The sequence below is a fragment of the Mastomys coucha genome, unplaced genomic scaffold (assembly GCF_008632895.1).
Source record: "Mastomys coucha isolate ucsf_1 unplaced genomic scaffold, UCSF_Mcou_1 pScaffold20, whole genome shotgun sequence".
Lineage (NCBI taxonomy): Eukaryota > Metazoa > Chordata > Mammalia > Rodentia > Muridae > Mastomys > Mastomys coucha.
The window spans coordinates 134006323-134023077 of NW_022196903.1; the positions used below are offsets into that span (position 1 = coordinate 134006323).

General features: G+C 41.5%; 1 long non-coding RNA gene across 2 annotated transcripts in view; it reads right to left on the reverse strand.

Annotated features, from left to right (window-relative positions):
* Nucleotides 1-820: 820 nt before the first annotated feature.
* The window catches only part of LOC116098414, an 18835-nt gene continuing 2900 nt past the window's right edge, over nt 821-16755 (reverse strand). For both annotated transcript variants that reach the window (XR_004121837.1, XR_004121838.1), the window contains exons 3-4: nt 2364-2495; nt 821-1228 (exon numbers count right to left, since the gene is read on the reverse strand). This is a non-coding gene — a long non-coding RNA (uncharacterized LOC116098414). The remainder of the gene's footprint in view (nt 1229-2363; nt 2496-16755) is intronic.

Here is a 16755-nt window from a genome sequence, read left to right on the forward strand (position 1 = left end):
GTGATCCATGAATCACAGTGACAAACTCAAACAAGTGGCCTGACTTTGTTCCCACCACGAGAACAGGCTACTTGCTCTTTGTCGTCAAAAGCTAAACATCCCTCCAGCTGAACTTTCTTCACAGCAGTGATATTTCACTTTGACCAGATTAGACTGTGTGTTTCATTACTATAAAGATTCTGTCTGGGCATCCAAGTGCTGTGTTTCCTCCCTGGTTTCATGTAAGCATCCATCCCTCTTCGTATTATGAGAAATTTCTATGGTACCAATTAGAAGAACAAACTGCAAGATGATAATAGCTCTCTCACATCAGAAATCAAACATGAATTAGTTTCTTCCTGCTATTAACCAATTACAAAGTGATTTTGTGAATCAAATTTCCTTCTCAGATTGCAAATAATCACCAAGCTAAACCATGTAAAATTTCCAAAATTCAATTATTTGACTTTCGAAAATGACAATTTCTTATTACTCTATCAAATTATAATAAGTCAGATAGGGCAACCTATTAGACTCTCAGGAAATGGCCTAGATGTGTCTGGAGTTTTCTACCTATTTCAGATCTCAAGATAGAACCCTTAAAGTCTTCTGTAAAAAGTGAAACATGTCTCCCATACAAATACTGACGAACACGAGTCAAAACTGTATTACCTCGTCAGCGGGGGAGACCCAGCAGGATTGTAAAGCTGTTTCCGAGGCCACTCTGAGGACATTGCTTTTAAAAAGCATTTGGATAAATGGAACTGTAAGAACGCAAGCAAGATTGCTCAGTCAGATACAAAGTTGATTGCTGTTCTGAAGGATAATAAGACTGTAAACATTGGCCTTATCTTCTCTTTATCTCTTATCTCCTCCCTGGGAACAGAAACCTTCAAGTTAGCATGCATCTGGGCTCCTAGAAAAGAGCCAAGTTAGATGCAGACCCGTTGCCCTGGACCAAATACCCCTGGGTTAGTGATCCATCATGCCTCAATCTGACAATGAAGGTACCATTGGCTCATTTCTGAGGTTTAAGTAATGTTTCTCAATGATGGCATCAAAGAGAAAGCTTCAACATAGACGTTGGAAACACTGTCGTAGATGAAATGTCCCGTGCTGTTGCTGTTGATGATGATGTTGATGTTGGTGTTGGCGTGGATGTTGGTGTGGATGTTGGTGTTGTTTAATCTCCAATCTCCTCTTTCCGAGTCTTTGATCCTAGCATCTCTGGACCAGCAAGCAGACCACTCTGTAAAAAGTCATCTTCACAGATTTAAAAGTTGAGTACATTCATGTTCTTCCAAATGATCTAGAGTCTTGTCTGGTCATTTCCTGAACTGGCTTATTAAAATTTATACCTGCACTCCCTGCCTTTTTGGTACAAAGACAAAAACTTGTGCAAGTTATGTGAACTGGTGGATGCATTTATTTCCATAAATATGTCCATTACTTTTAATACCATAAAATCTTCAAACAAAGGAAAAAGCTCTCAAATATCCCAGCCCCTTCTCTCTCTCACATTTTACAATAAGTGACTTTTTTCCAGTTGCTGGAACTGGAACTTATGACCCCAAGCATGCAAGACAAACCTTCTGCTCCCAAGCCATGCTCCAGTCCCTTGTCTGTTTATCTATATAGCAGCTTATAATGAATTAAATGATGAAAGCCCTGCCACCATAGACTTCATGCAAAGAAAATGTAGTTGACATTCTTATTCTAATGAAAAGATAATCTCAGTCAGACAGGGTGGCTCATGACTGTAATCCAGACAATAGAGGCAGAGGCAGGTAGATTGTCATCAGCTCCAGGCCAGCCCAGGTTACATAGTGAGAACTTGTCAAAAAAGAAATGGAAGAAGGGAGGAAGGAAGGGAAGGAGAGAGGGAGGAAATAGAATCACACAGACTCACAGGTTAAATATTCTTTATAAGTTTGTTGCATTTAATATAGAAGTCTGTGGTTCTGTTGACTATCTCAAGTCCTCATCTAGACACCAGGAGACACTACAACATACTTTTTTGTAAATATGTTCACTGTGAAATCTAGCAGGAGCTTTTGTTTTAATCTGTCAAAAGAATGAGCTATATAATATATAATATAAATGTATATTTTAAATATATAATACTTTATATATACATGTATGTACATATATTGTTTATGCATACTATTATACAGCTCACTAATATATCATATTATACAACTCAATCTATATACAATAAATGCTATAGACTCATTATATAATATAAATATGGCTTATGTATTTATTTATATTATATAACGAATCTATAGCACTTACTAGTGACCACCTTTGAATGAGGTTCTCATATCTGCCTGACACAACTGAAAAGTATTTCTTGAAGATGCTAATGAGTGAAATAATGTCACCTTTGGTGGATTTTCCTTCTGTCTGTCTTCACAGTAACTACATGAATCATATAACATTTGCTTAGTAGAGCAAATGAGAAGACCTTGTTCAAAGACACTCGGCCAGTCTCGACTTCTGTTTCAAGGAGGTAGCTGTAAATAAAAACATGTAGTAAGACTCTGCCTTTTGTGAAGGGAAATATTCAGCAAATACAACATGACAGGTTCGATTAAGTTGAAAGCTGATTCTTTTTGATAGCGCTCCTAAGTCTGGCCCACAAGGGTAATAATATAGTAGGTATTATGTATCTTGACTTCATCAAGGTTAAGTGGCCCAACATTTTTTTAATACCTCCAAGAAACTGACAAAGAGAGATGGAAGGCTACACAGTGGGAAGGGTTCCCAATGATCTGGAAAGCATTTCTTCAAGATGCTGATTAATGGAATGATGTCACCTTCTGCGGACTTTGCCTTCTGTTTTCATGGTGATTGTACCAGTGATTTGAATGGAGACAGTGTGTTTCATTGGCAGGTAAGACAAAGCTCGTGAGGCTGGGTGATGGTAAGCCAGTATCATGAGCCAAAAAGATCTGGACAGGTCTGAGAGATAAGCCAGACCTTGCTTGATGAAATGTGATAGGAATGGATGTCAGTCAGTAAGACAACAACAAAAAATGATGAAATGTGAAGATGAACTATGCTATCCAAATGCATGCTGGGTAACGACTTGTGACAGCAGATGAAGTGAGGGTCAAGGAAGCCCAGCAGCAGTGTGAGGCAAACACACTTGGGGGCTTGCACTTTTAAGTCAAAAGGATGGAAACTATTGACCTTGGTCTGACTGCTAGATGTCACCAAACCTGACATATCATTTCCATAAGAACTGATAGTGATCAATAAAATCCTCCACAACACAGGTACATGCTACATGTTGCCTTTAAAAAAAAAGATGTGTTTTATTATTTTCAAATTATGTGTATATACAGAGGGTGTGCACATGATTAAGTACAGTGTTCCTGAAGGTCAGAAGAGGACATAGGACTCCCTTGAACCGGAGTAATGGAGACCTGTGAGTTAGCTAACATGGACCTTAGGAACCAAACGATCTTCTGCAAGATCAGTGTACACTCTTAATTGATGAATCACCTCACCAGACCCATGCTTTTTTATCTTAGGGTTTGTGTACTATTCTTATTTCGTGTGTGTTGCCTGAGAGTGGGTGCAGTATCCAAAGTGGTCTGCAGAGGGAGTCTGATTCTCTAAACATGGAATGACAGGTGATTGTGAGCTACCATGCTGGTGCTAGAAACTGAACCTGGGTCCTCTGTAAGGGCAACAAGTGCTCCTAACCATGGAACGGCCCACCAGCCCTCTCCAATACTACTTGGTCAATGCAAGCATGGAGTTGCAATTCGTGAATTCCAAACATGCACCCAGGCTTTCCTTAAGCACAACACAGAATCCTTCCCCATGTCATCTGACGGGAGGAAAGGAAGAAAGGGGGACACAAAGAAGCTAAAAAGAGAACGAGAGAAGATGCTTTAGAAATGGAAGACATTACAATATATTAAGCAACTTGGTTGTCCAGACAAATAAAGTTATACTGGGTGAATAAATCTACTTAATTCTCAGAGCAAAATGTAGGAAAGGAAATTCTCTCCATCTCCGACACAAGAAAACCCAAAGTAAGGAAGAGTAATCTCTCTGAAAGTCAAAATACAATAAATAGGGGCTGGAGAGAAAGCTGAGCAGCTAAGAGTGTATACTGCTCTTACAGAGAGTCCTGGTTTTGTTCCCAGCATCCATATTTGGCTGCTTACAACCATCCACAACTCCAGCTCCAGGGGATCTGACACCCTCTTTTGGGCTCCATAGACACCTGCACTCAAGTGCACATACACACACACACACACACACACACACACACACACACAATTTGAAAATAAGTCTATAACTAGTAGAAAAACTAGAATGTCTATCTGTACTTTCAAAGCAAGGTCCTTCCTACTCCCATTTACCCTCAACACTGTACTTTATGGCCCCCTCAATGATAAACACCCTTAGCATTATTCCATCTTATCTGCATGGCCTAATATGCAACTTGAAATATTGCCACTTTTGTATTGATGCTATGAGATTAGGTTTAACCTGTAAGAATTGACTTTGACAGCTGAAAGCATCTCTGTGACTCAACTCGCCTGCATGAAACAGTTCAGCCAGCAAAATAACATCTGGGTGAGCATCTCTCCCTTTATCAGTATCCCTCAACAATCACCAGTTCCTGCAAAGCTTGCTTCTCAGCGCCTAATTCTGCCTCCTTTGTATTTCTAAGCCCTCTCTTTTTTATTTTCCACTGACTTCACACAAGCAAATCACAAGGCAAAATAGAAGCAGCTGCAGCAGAAATACTTTTTTATATAAATCAAAAGAAGAGAAAGGTGGGGGAGGGGAGGCTCATGCCGGAGTGCTAGCCCACCAAATACAAAACTGTGGAGCTATGGGTTTGCAGGGAGCACCTATACAGAAATACCTCGGAAAGAAACTGGTGAATGAGTCCTAGCTGCAGAGAGCATTATGTGCTTTTTGACATCTATGCTCTGCCCTGGTCCCACCTGCTGCCCTCTAGCACTCAAGGTGAGAATCACATTTCCTGTAATTCCTGCCTAACCATATCGCTGCAGGAGGTGAGGCTGGGTCCCTCCCCACCCCACCCCCAAATCACCCACCCCCCCCCAACTGTGTTCCTCTCACATAGCACTACAGTGCAAGTATTTGCTGATGTAACCACATGCTGTGCATCTCAGCGGAGGCTCCAATACAATGATGTTTTGTCCCAAAGGACACACTAGATCGCTCATGAAATGTCTTTAGCTACTTAAGTTAAAACAATACTTGGTTCCCTAAATAACACTGACAACATAAAGCAAATAAACATGGAGATAGAGGAGAGGTGTTCTAACTGGCTTCCTCTGCAAGACTGCATTTGGAAAGCCAGGCCGTGGTGGCGCAAGCCTTTAATCCCAGCACTTGGGAGGCAGAGGCAGGCTGATTTCTAAGTATGAGGCCAGCCTGGTCTACAGAGTGAGTTCCAGGACAGCCAAGGCTACACAGGGAAACCCTGTCTCTAAAAAACCAAAAAAAAAAAAAAAAAGACCGCATTTGGAGTCTACCTTTCTTGTCATGGCAAATACTTAAGGAGAGACAGAATAAAGAATGAGAAGTTTATTTTGGCTTACAATGTAAAGGGATACAGTCCATCCTGGAACGGATGGCATAGCACTGAGGCATAAGTGTATGTGAGGTCGCTGGTTGCATTGCTCCTCTAATCAGGAAGCAAAGAGCAGACAGGAAATCTGGCCATCAAACCTCAAGACCCATCCCCAGTGACTTAACTTCCTCAAGCAAGCTTCCACCCCCTGAACGGTTGATGACAACATCAGCAGCTGGGGACCAAGTGTTCAAACATTTGAGGCTCTGGTAGAAATCCCATACCTCAGCTACAATAAAAGTCCATCTTCTGGTAGTGGGATGTTCTCAGGTCTAATGAGGAAGCATCACTGAGTTACTCCATGAAGCTAAGCCCTGAAGTTAGGAGCTGGCTGATGTGTGATATCCGTAGAAGAAAGCTGTGCTCAAAAGAAGTGAAATAATGAGAAAGGAAAGCTGCGACCATCTCAGCACTGTTGCTGCTACGTAGGGAGGTTTGCAGTGCCAGGGTGCATAGGATAAGGATATTTTTCCAGCCAAGACATTCTCACTTCAAAATGTACCTTTCAGAAAACACTCTTATTTATTTTACACATGTGTTGTATGAATGAATGTTATATGCACCATGTGAGTGCACTGACCATGGAGGCCAGAAGAGGGCCGGGAATGACAGGCAGCTGTGAGCCTGCTAGTATGACGGCTGGAAACTAAACAAGGGGCTGCTCTGCAAGAGTGTTGCAGAATCCTGAGCAAAGATGTGGGGCACTGAGGGCCCCTCCCCAGGAGAACAGTTTAACATTCACATTCATACTCGATTGAACTATTTTTTTTTTGAGACAGGGTTTCTCTGTGTAGCCCTGGCTGTCCTGGACCTCACTCTGTAGACCAGGCTGAACTCAGAAATCCGCCTGCCTCTGTCTCCCAAGTGCTGGGATTAAAGGCGTGGCTGACTGAGCTATTTTTCTAAGGGAGGAAGGAACAGCCGTCGGTACAGCGAGAGAGATATAGCTGTTGATCGATTTTTGCTTTGTTGTCTCCCGTAACTGCTAACTTTGGATTTTATTGGTTATTTTAAAACCATAACATGGGTTCTAATGATGACTGGATGTAGAAGAAGGGAGGGTGTACACTCTGAGGGTGTAGTGAAGCCTTAGATAAGCAATTAAACCCCGTGATGGTCTCTTAGCCCTTCCTTCAAAGACTCTCGGAAAGCTTACAAGCAATGGGGAAGGGGTGGTGAAGACCGTGTATGCTCAAGAACATCGTGCTCAAATCATGGCTATTTCCTGCTTTTCTTTACCCTGGGTTCTCTGGGTAACACAGAGAAGCAAGCACGCTGAACCACAGACAGATCTCTCCAGCCCCGAAATGCTCTTCTTAAATGTCAAATGGCCACCTCCACACTGAGGAAGTCCAGAGCCTCCTCTCAATCCTTATGGTAACTCAGTTTCTCTAAATGATTTAGCATTTATTTCTTATTCAAACTTGAACCTCCTCTGGTCTCCGTCACATTCAATAAGATATCATCCACTAAAATACTACATAACATCACTCAGTAAGAGATTATGTGAGAAGGATGAGTTCTGATGTTGAGCAGATCTAAATTTGATTTAATACAATCGATAAGTATGTATTGAATGCAGAGTATCTACCCTGGACTAACCTAGATTCTGGGCATCAAGGGTAAACAATGTAGACAGAGAACAATGTCACATATAGTATAAAATGTCCTCACTGTCTTCATACTTTTTCCAGTGACATCAGTATCTATCTGTATTAACATAGGAATATTAGTTGTTAAATTACCTGACCATAAACTATCTTGTTGACCAGAGGGAAAAAAAGTTTTATTTGTGGAAAACGAAGCAAATTATGTGTACTGTCTATCAATTTTCTTTCTTTCATTCTTTCTTTACATTTTTTTTTTCTTTCGAGACAGGGTCTCGCTATATAGCCCCTAAGAGTCTACTAAAATTGCTAGACTAAGGCTGTATGTGGTGTTCTGTAGCTGTAACCCACATGAGGTTTGAATAAAAATGTTCGCAATAGGCTCATAGGAAGTGACACTATTAGGAGTGACCTTGCTGGAGGAAGTGTGTCACAAGAGATGGACTTTGAGGTTTCAAAAGCTCAAGCCAGGCCTGTTGGGTCACTGTCTTTTCTAGCTGTCCTCAGATCCAGACATAGAACACTCAGCTCCTCTCCAGCCCCCATGTCTGCCATGCTTCCCACCATGATGACAAAGGACTAAACCTCTGAAACTGTAAGCCAGCCCCAATGAAATACTTTCCTTTATAAAAGGTGTCATGATCATGGTATCTTTTCACAGCAATAGAAACCCTAAGATCACGCAGTACTTGGGAGGCAGAGGCAAGTGAACTTTTATGAGTTCTAAGCCAGCCTGGTCTACGTGGTGAACTCCAGGAGAGTCAGGGCTACATAGAGAGATCCCATCAAGCATTTCATGTCCTCATTCACTCTTCACCCTATTTACCTTTCATCCCCTATTGCTTCTGCTCCACGCATGCTCAAATTATTCCAATCCTAGCATAGCAACCTGCTGAGAGACACCTTCGTTCCCCAAGGATTGCCCATCTCTGTCTTGTCTCGTTGTTTTCTGTCTCCCTGTGGGAGCTCATTGCTTTCCTTGGCATCAGCTCCCACCTCCACACAATTGCTGCTCTGAGCTAAGTCTTCCAATGTGATCTCTCTTTATTTTCCATTCCAGGCTCCCATGCTACCTGTATCTGTGTGTCTAAAGATAAACTCACCATACGCAATACCTTCTGTTCTGACATTCATGCCGTTCTTGCAAGTTAAATGTGTTAAATAAGCATTTGTTGAATACCTATTATTTGTGTGACTTTTATGGGGATGGGAACACTTCAGACCATAATATAAAAAATATTACACCAATCTTTAAGACAGGGATAGTATCCTTCACAGGCTGAAACTATCTACTCTTCAAAACCAAGGAAGTAATAAAACTTAATCATTAAAAGAGACTTGTCGATAAATCAGTTGCTCATATCTAGGAAGCAGCCATATTTAGTTAGATGAATTCTATTTAAATTAGTGGCATAAATACAGAGAGTCTTAAAGGTTATACAAGGCATGAAAAAGAATACAGAAGCCTAGTGTGAACCTATGTGAGAGGTAGGAGGGGGATCTGAGAAGACAGACTAAGATTCCAGATGTTATACCAAAGAAGACATACCCAAGTGAAGAGTTGGGTGAACATGATTTTAGTAGAGCTCCCCAACTGATAAGAATCAAGAGTCTATCAACTAAATACTTAGGAATAAATAGGTTATAGGACAACCAGGGGCAGCCATACCCTGGGATATAAGCCAACAATAAAAGTAAAAGCAGCTGCTTACAGAAGTTTGGACACCAAATGACCTCATGTTATATTCTAGAAAAGACAAAACTATGGGGACTGGTACAGATGCCAGGACACAAGGCTCAGAGGGAGGAACTGACTGGACTAGACAGTATTTTGAGGTTCTGGAAGTTGTCTATACATGGACTATATTGGTGACTACATGATTGTATACATTCACTGAATTCTGTACTTAAAAAGAGTGAATTTTGTCAGGCTTCAAATCTTAGTTACTCAGAAAACTGAAACAGGACGATCATAAATTAAAGACCTGCCTGGGCTACAGTGTGAGTCCAAAGCCAACCTGTATAACTTAGTGACTGCCTCAGAATAAAGAACAAAGAAGAGGATGGAGGAGGGCAGGGTATATAGCTGATTGGTAGAACACTTGCCTAGCATTTGTGAGCTCTAGGTTTAATAGTCAATATCTCACCCTCAGAAAACTTGAGAATGAATTTTGTTCCCCTGGACTCCTGTCCAGTCCCTTGAGCACCATTAATGTATCAACTCTACCTGTCTGTGTGTTGCAGGATATTTGATCACACTGTGAACCCCAAGATTGTGTTATTTACTGACAAAATATGTTTTTAGTCATAGTGTGACTCAGCCTTAGCATACACCTTTAATCAAAGAGCTTTCTGCTTAAATACTGTAAACAGGATTAAGTAAAGTTAAACATAGGTCAAGAGGTGGAGTGAGCAACCAGTTGACAGGAAGTGAACATAGGGGAAAACAGAGAGTAAGAGGGGTCTGGAGGAAGGATATAGATGCACAAGAAGTTTAAAGGAGGGACAGTTGGTTTGAAGAAGTGTTTTGTTTTGCTTTGCTTTGCTTTGTTTTGTTTTGCTTGTTTTTGTTTTTGTTTTTGTTTTGAGACAGTGTGAGAGAGGAAATTCCCTCTGGGATGTCAGCTGAGGAGGAAGGCCAGCTGGTTGATTCTCAGCCTTTCTGAGGTAGCAGGCATTCACCCAAGCATCTGGTTTCCAAGTCTTTATTGGTAAATTCAAATGACTGATATTTTGTTTAAAAACAACACGTGTGCTTTGGGATGAAGTCAATGTCATCTCATTAGGAAAACAGTCCCTTCTCTCTTGACCAGAGCCTTGTTAACTGCCCTAGACTTACAGTGTGTTTAAGGACAACACAATGACAAAGAAGCAGCATGTAATGAGTCTCTCCATCTTCTCAAGTTCACATGTTTATGTCTTCCCTATAAACTATATCAACTTGTCTTCAGTAGGATAGCGAAGGACATTACTTGGTACCTCAGTGCCTGCCACAGATACATGGTTACAGAAAGGATTAGGAATGACACATACCTACATAGAGGAAAATGAGGTGTCCGGTCCTGTTAGCAGGCTAACATCAACACTAACCTTGTCAGCAATGCTACACTTGACAACTCTTTGTGCTTGACTCTGATGACTCCTCTTACCATGTTTAAAAAAAAAAGAAAAGAAAACTTAAAACAAACAAACAAAAAAACTGGAAAAGATATTTGATATGTTTCTCATCCTATTTGTACAATTGTGAAACTTCCTCTCAAAAGAAAATAAGTAAATAATTTTAAAGTAAATGTTATTAGACAAAATTTATATGTAAATAAACCTACCTTAAAAAAATACTTTTATGTTGGGCATGGTAGTGGATACCTGTAAGACCAGTAATTAAGAAGCTAAGGTAGGAGGACTGTACAGAAAGGCCCAGGACAGCCTGCACCACATAACAAAACCCTCTGTCTCAGAAATTTTCTTCAAAAGGTTTCAAATTAAATCTAACAACCTATAAGTAGAAATTAAGAAATTAATTCTCAAGGAGTAGCAAATTAAAGTCAGCAAACAGTTGTTAAGAAAACTTATTTTGGAAGCATAACAGAATTACTCCCTTAGCTTTTAATTGTCAACTGACTCCAAGCTAGAGTCACCAGAGAAGAGAGACTCAAATGATACACCATCTGTCTCAAGTTGGCCTATAGGCATGTCGGTAGAGAAGCTGTCTTGCTTGGCAATTGATGTGGGAAGACACCATGAGGGAATGGAGGCCTCAAGTAGCTAGTTGAAAGCAATCAGACCATGTAGGAGCACCCTTTTCTCTCTATTCCTGACTGTAGATTGGAAGTCAGTAGTGCAGTGGCTCACTCTCAAACCCAGAACTGTTCACCACTGTGGTGGTTTAACTAGGAATAGCCCCCATGGGCTCATAGAAATGCTCAGTCCTTAGGGAGTGGCACCACCTAAGAGTAACGAGGAGGTGTGTGCTTGTTGCAGTGATTGTTGCCTTGCTGGAAGAAGTGTGTCACTGGAGTGGGCTTTTGGGTTTCAAACGCCCATGCCAGGCCTAGTGGTGTTCTCTCTTCCTGTTGCCTGCAGATCTGACCATAGAGCTCTCAAATCTCCAGCATCACATCTGTCTGCATGCTGCCATGCTCCCTACCATGACAAGAAACTAAATCTCTGAAACTGTAAGCTAGTCCCAATTAAGTACTTTCCTTGTGTGGCCAAGATGTCAAGGTAATGTCTATTGACAGCAAGAGGACACTGGCTAAGTGAGTCTCCCCATAGCTGCTTTTGCTCAGGGTGTGTGTTCTGTCAACAGAAATGAAACAATTAACACCAGGCCAACAATACTCCACCACTGAGCTAACTTCACGCCTGGCACTTACACACATTTTGTTTTTAGTTTTTTGCGCTTCTGTTTTATTTTATATTCTTGGTATCTCTAAAGACCAGAACCTGGTGAATGCTCAGCAAGCACATCGTAAATTCATCAGAAGAAATAAAGATGCCAGGTCAGGTGGATTTTGGCCAGCCACGTTGAGAAGTTGGGCAGTGGGTGAGAGGCAGAGAGAGTAATTAAAGTAAGAGGCAAAGCTGGCTCTCGGTGATTTCCAAATAGTTTCCACATCACATCTGTAATTGGGGGACTTAAATGAGACATAGAGGCAATATAGGAATGCTACATTTTGATCAACCACTATTAAGTTAGACATGGAAAACACAAAGAAACAGCTGAGATGGCAGAGCAAGCCTGTGACCCAGCACTGGGGAGGCTGAGGCAAGAACCTCTGAAACTCAACTGGGTTAGCCTAGCCATGGAGTTAGAGGTCGGCCTAGGCTCTGAGAGACTCTCTCTCATAAACAAAGCAAAACCAGCAAGATGTGTATGTGCATGTATGATAGTGTGTGGGTGGAGGACAGACAGGAAGACAGACAGATATCTCACTGTAGGAAAAGGACATTAATCCCTAACATTTCATAGCCAATTACTTTTAAAAAATCATATGTTGGAGCAGACCTTGGGCATAAACTCCAGAGCTAGTCCCACAACACCCAGAGGAAGCTCAACTCCCAGGCACTCTAACATGCCCAGGATCAGAGGTGAGGAGGACACAACATCTGTCCCAACACCAGGAGTAACTGAGCCCAGCAGGACCCAGGCACACAGGAACTCCACCAGCCCAGTGGCTTAGGTTGCTTCCAATCTGTCTGGGCCAGTGCCCTGAGCAGACCTTGGGTACAAACTCCACAACCAGTCCCACAACACCCAGAGGAAGCTCCACTCCCAGGTGCTCTAACAAGACCAGGAACCATTTCTTAAATGAATGTAACCTGTTCTCTGTGGGCTGAAAATAAAGTCACTCACTCAAGTCAATTAGTTTTGACCATAGCAGGAAGTCTGTATTCAAAAATCGTGCCTACAATTCATTCCTTGGTGCAGCAGAACTATCAACTCTCAGCTTAACTATGATAGAAGTAAAAATCCTTTGGTGATGTGAGGGTCATTGAAGTACAGCCTTATTACAATGAAATCTAATGTCTAAAAAGTGTTCTTATTTTGGGCTTGTACCACAGTAAGAGTTAAGATTTTAAGGTCTACTAAATACAAAACAAACAAACAAAAAGACTTTATATATTTATGTTCATTTAAAAAAATACTAGTAGTGATGTATTATTTTAAAATATACAGTTAATATGTTTGGAGTTATTTAAAGTTTATATTGAGAAAAATGTATGTATTTTCAGTATTGCTGTAGACAAGCATCTACATAAGACTTTTAAATTGATTGTTGTTTTATATCAAACAACTTTTAAATACTCATTTTTATTGTTATAATATTTTGTAAATTTTAAAGAATATGACAAAAAAGGGTATTGTAGGTATTAAAGGGGGTCTCTGGGAGGAGGTGGGGTACAAAAGGGAAACAAGAATGTGATTTAATTTTATTTACTTATGTTTTTAAATGTTAACAAATTCAGATAAATTGAAATCTTGTATCTTTTCTCATCATAATGCAATAAAACTTAAATCAACAAAAAAAAGAAAAAATGAAAAAAAGAAAAAATCACATGTTTAATTAACGTGGGCTCTAGAGTTATCTGGGGAATTTAAGCAGTAAAATTTTGATGGGAAAGAGGAGTGAGAAGTTAGATAGTGAGACCTTAGGAGCAAAAGCTCTCAGTGATGTGAGAGTGGGAGAAGGTTCCTCCTTCTTTTGCAAACCCTGAAATCAGGAAAATGTACATTTTTCCTGATTGCCTAGAGACAGTCACTAAGCATCTGTATTCCTGGCCAGCCAAAAAGGAAGATGATAAAGGCAGAATAAGTAAGAATTTTGAAAATGGTTTTAATACTCGAAGGCTTGTTTCTAGACTCTGCAGAATTTCAATCAGTTATTATCAGGGCTGGAGTGATGGATCCGTGGTTAGGAGTACACACTGTTCTTGCAAAGGGCCTGAATTTGGTTCCCTGCACCCATGTGGGCAGCTCACAACTGTCTGTAATTCCAGCCTGAGATATCTCACAACCTCTTTTGGTGTCTGAAGTATCTGCACACACACACACACACACACACACACATACACACATACATACCTGCACACACACATACACATACACACACACACACACACACACACACACACACACACACCTGGACATACACAAAAGGAGTGGGAAGGTAGAGTTAAATTTTTAAAAAGAACCAATAAATATTTATGGATAGAGGGCTAAAATATTAGCATTCAGTTACCTAGGGAGCATGAGACCCTGGGATATGGTAGGTCACTATGTCAATAACCCAAATTCACATGAGAGTCATTTATACCATAAGCCAATTAAATACTTTATCACCTAACACTGACTCACCGTTACTGTATAGAAGAGAAACTTCTTCAAAGAAGCAAAGTTGAAGGTACAAGGTATTGTTCACCTACATATCTCTCTCCCTGTCTTCCCTCTTCTTCATTGATATTTTTTAAAAATATTATAGACACAGACATCATTGAAAGCAGGACGCTCGTATGCATGTGATTTTTCTGACTACTGCTTAAGCTGAATTAGACTTTGCAAGAATGGGACCCAGAAGCTTGTCTTTAATTTTGCACCTAAAGGAGTTTAAGTTCAAAAGCAACATGGCTGTTCCCTTCACGCTGAGAGTCCTCTTAGCTGCCTAAGGCAAGCTCTGCTGCTTCCCACCAGTCAGGCCTGCTTAGGTCTCGCCATTTCTCCAGGACAACCTACGGCAGGACAGTGTGTGACCAGTATCCACATCTACCCCAAGCTGCCACTCTGGTTCCAAGATGGTGCCTCTCCATTAGACTAGTGAAAGGCATGTCCATGGTATGCTCTTAGGTCTGCTTCCCGCAACAAACATATCAGAATCTTTTATCTGTAATGGTCAATTACCTGGCCACAATCCTCACTCCCCTGTCACTGGGGCCTTGGCTGTGTAGTTACTATGTTCCTGGGGACGAAGCACAGAAAGGGCACTGTCCGCTTTAACCTTCTCTAAGCTTAGCATTTTCAGCTGTCACTATGGGCGACTTACAAAGCTGTGGCTGTGCTATGGAATCTCTGACTTCCTTGGCCGAATCCCTTAAGAAGTGATAATAGGATTAGTTGCCTCATCTGAAAGGCAGTTCAATGCCTGATAAAAAGAAACTATAGGCAAGTCCTGTGGTGGGCACTTGTGCGAGTGCAAACACACACGCATGCACGTTCACACGCAACACATGCTCATAAATAATGTCTAGCTATATGATGAGTCTTGTGACTCCGTGAGCTGGGAGACTCAGTGTACATGAATGTGCACATGCCTAAAGTTAACATTCATCAAGTCGTCCTCAGTGGCTTTCCACCTTATTCCTTGAGGTAAGGTCTCTTAACTGAACCCAGAACTCTCCTGTTCAGCAGTCTAACTAGCCATCCTGCTCTGAGGAGGCCATCGCTACTCTCTGAGCACCAGCATAGCAGACAGGCTGCAACAAGCACCTGAATTTACATGGGTGCTGAGAATCATCTCAACCTCACACTTGAGTGCCAAGTGAGCTAGCTCCATAGCTCTACTTGAAAAAATCACTTTGGATTTACTTATTTTATGATCCTGAGTGTCTTGTCTACATGGATGTGCATGCACCATGTGTGTGCACTGTGTGTGTGCCTGTGAAGACCAGAAGAGAGCTTTGGATCCTCTGGGACCAGAGTTGCAGATGGTCAAGAGCCACCGGGACGCAAACCCAGGGCCTCTTCAAGAGCAATAAGAGCTCTAAACTGCTGAACCAACTCTCCAGCCCCAGCCATTTTTTAATGTGTCAGTTTCTTTGTATATGTACACAAGTGTATGTGTTTGTGTGTGAGCACATGTTGGGGGGAGCAGTGCATGCTGGTGTGTGCACATGCATGCAGAAATCTGAGGTCAATTTCAAGTGTCTTTATCAAATGGATTGCTCTCTATCTCATTATTTGAGACATTAATAAGTTTTTGAGGTAATAACACACTAACCCTGGATCTTGCTGACTAGGCTAGACCTGGCCAGCAAGCCCAAGAGATCCATCCTCCCAGAGCTGTGACTGCAGACACAGGACACTGCACCAAGCTTCTTTTGCATGGGTCCAGGAGATCTAAATGCATGTCCTCTTTCTGAATAGACCGTACTTGACTAGTGGAGCCAGCTCCCCATCAGTCTCTTAATGAGGCTATTATTATCATCACATGATCAGACTTCTGTACCCATCCTGGGAATAACGGACAAAGCAAAAGATTCGATTTATGAGTGAAGACTTTGCACAAAATTAGAAAATGTTTTAAGCTCTGCAAACTTCTCTCTGTTCACTTGACAGCAGCTGCTAATGGTCACCCGTCTAGGGAAATCTGTAAGTCAGGGGGCACTGCCTCACATTATAGATCTTTGAATCCAAGGAGAGCCAGGAGCACTTCTGAATTTACAGAAGTTTTATCTAGGGACTTTGTCTACTTCGCAGATGTCTCCAAATATGACAGATTTCAAACAGATGTAATCCTCAAATGTGTTTGACTTGTCCTAAAATAAATTGTCCACAAATATAAAGCCGCAAGAAAATATTTTCTCACTGTGGAAATCACTAATGAGAAAATGTACTCTAGGAAAAGAAATTTAAATATGTACACGGCACCATTTGAAAATGATTTTGACGCACTTCAGAGCGTCTGAGGTAGGCTTGATGCCCACTCCCACCTCCTCACCTCACGTGTGACTCCTTTGCAGTCTGGTTTCTCATTCTGTGCTTTCACAGAAATCACCGGCAACATCCCGATTTTCAGCTCCAACAATCCAATTCTAGTTAATTGTACTGAAGCAGCAAACATCTCCTCTCTCTCTCTCTCTCTCTCTCTCTCTCTCTCTCTCTCTCTCCTCCCCCTCTCCCTCCCTCCCTCCCTTCCTCCCTCTCTCTCTTTCCCCTTCTCTCTCTCTCTTCCTCTCTCCTCTCTTCCTCTCTCCTCTCTTCCCCCTCCCTCCTTCTCTCTCTCTCTTTCTCTCTCTCCCTCCCTCTCCCTCCCCTCTCCC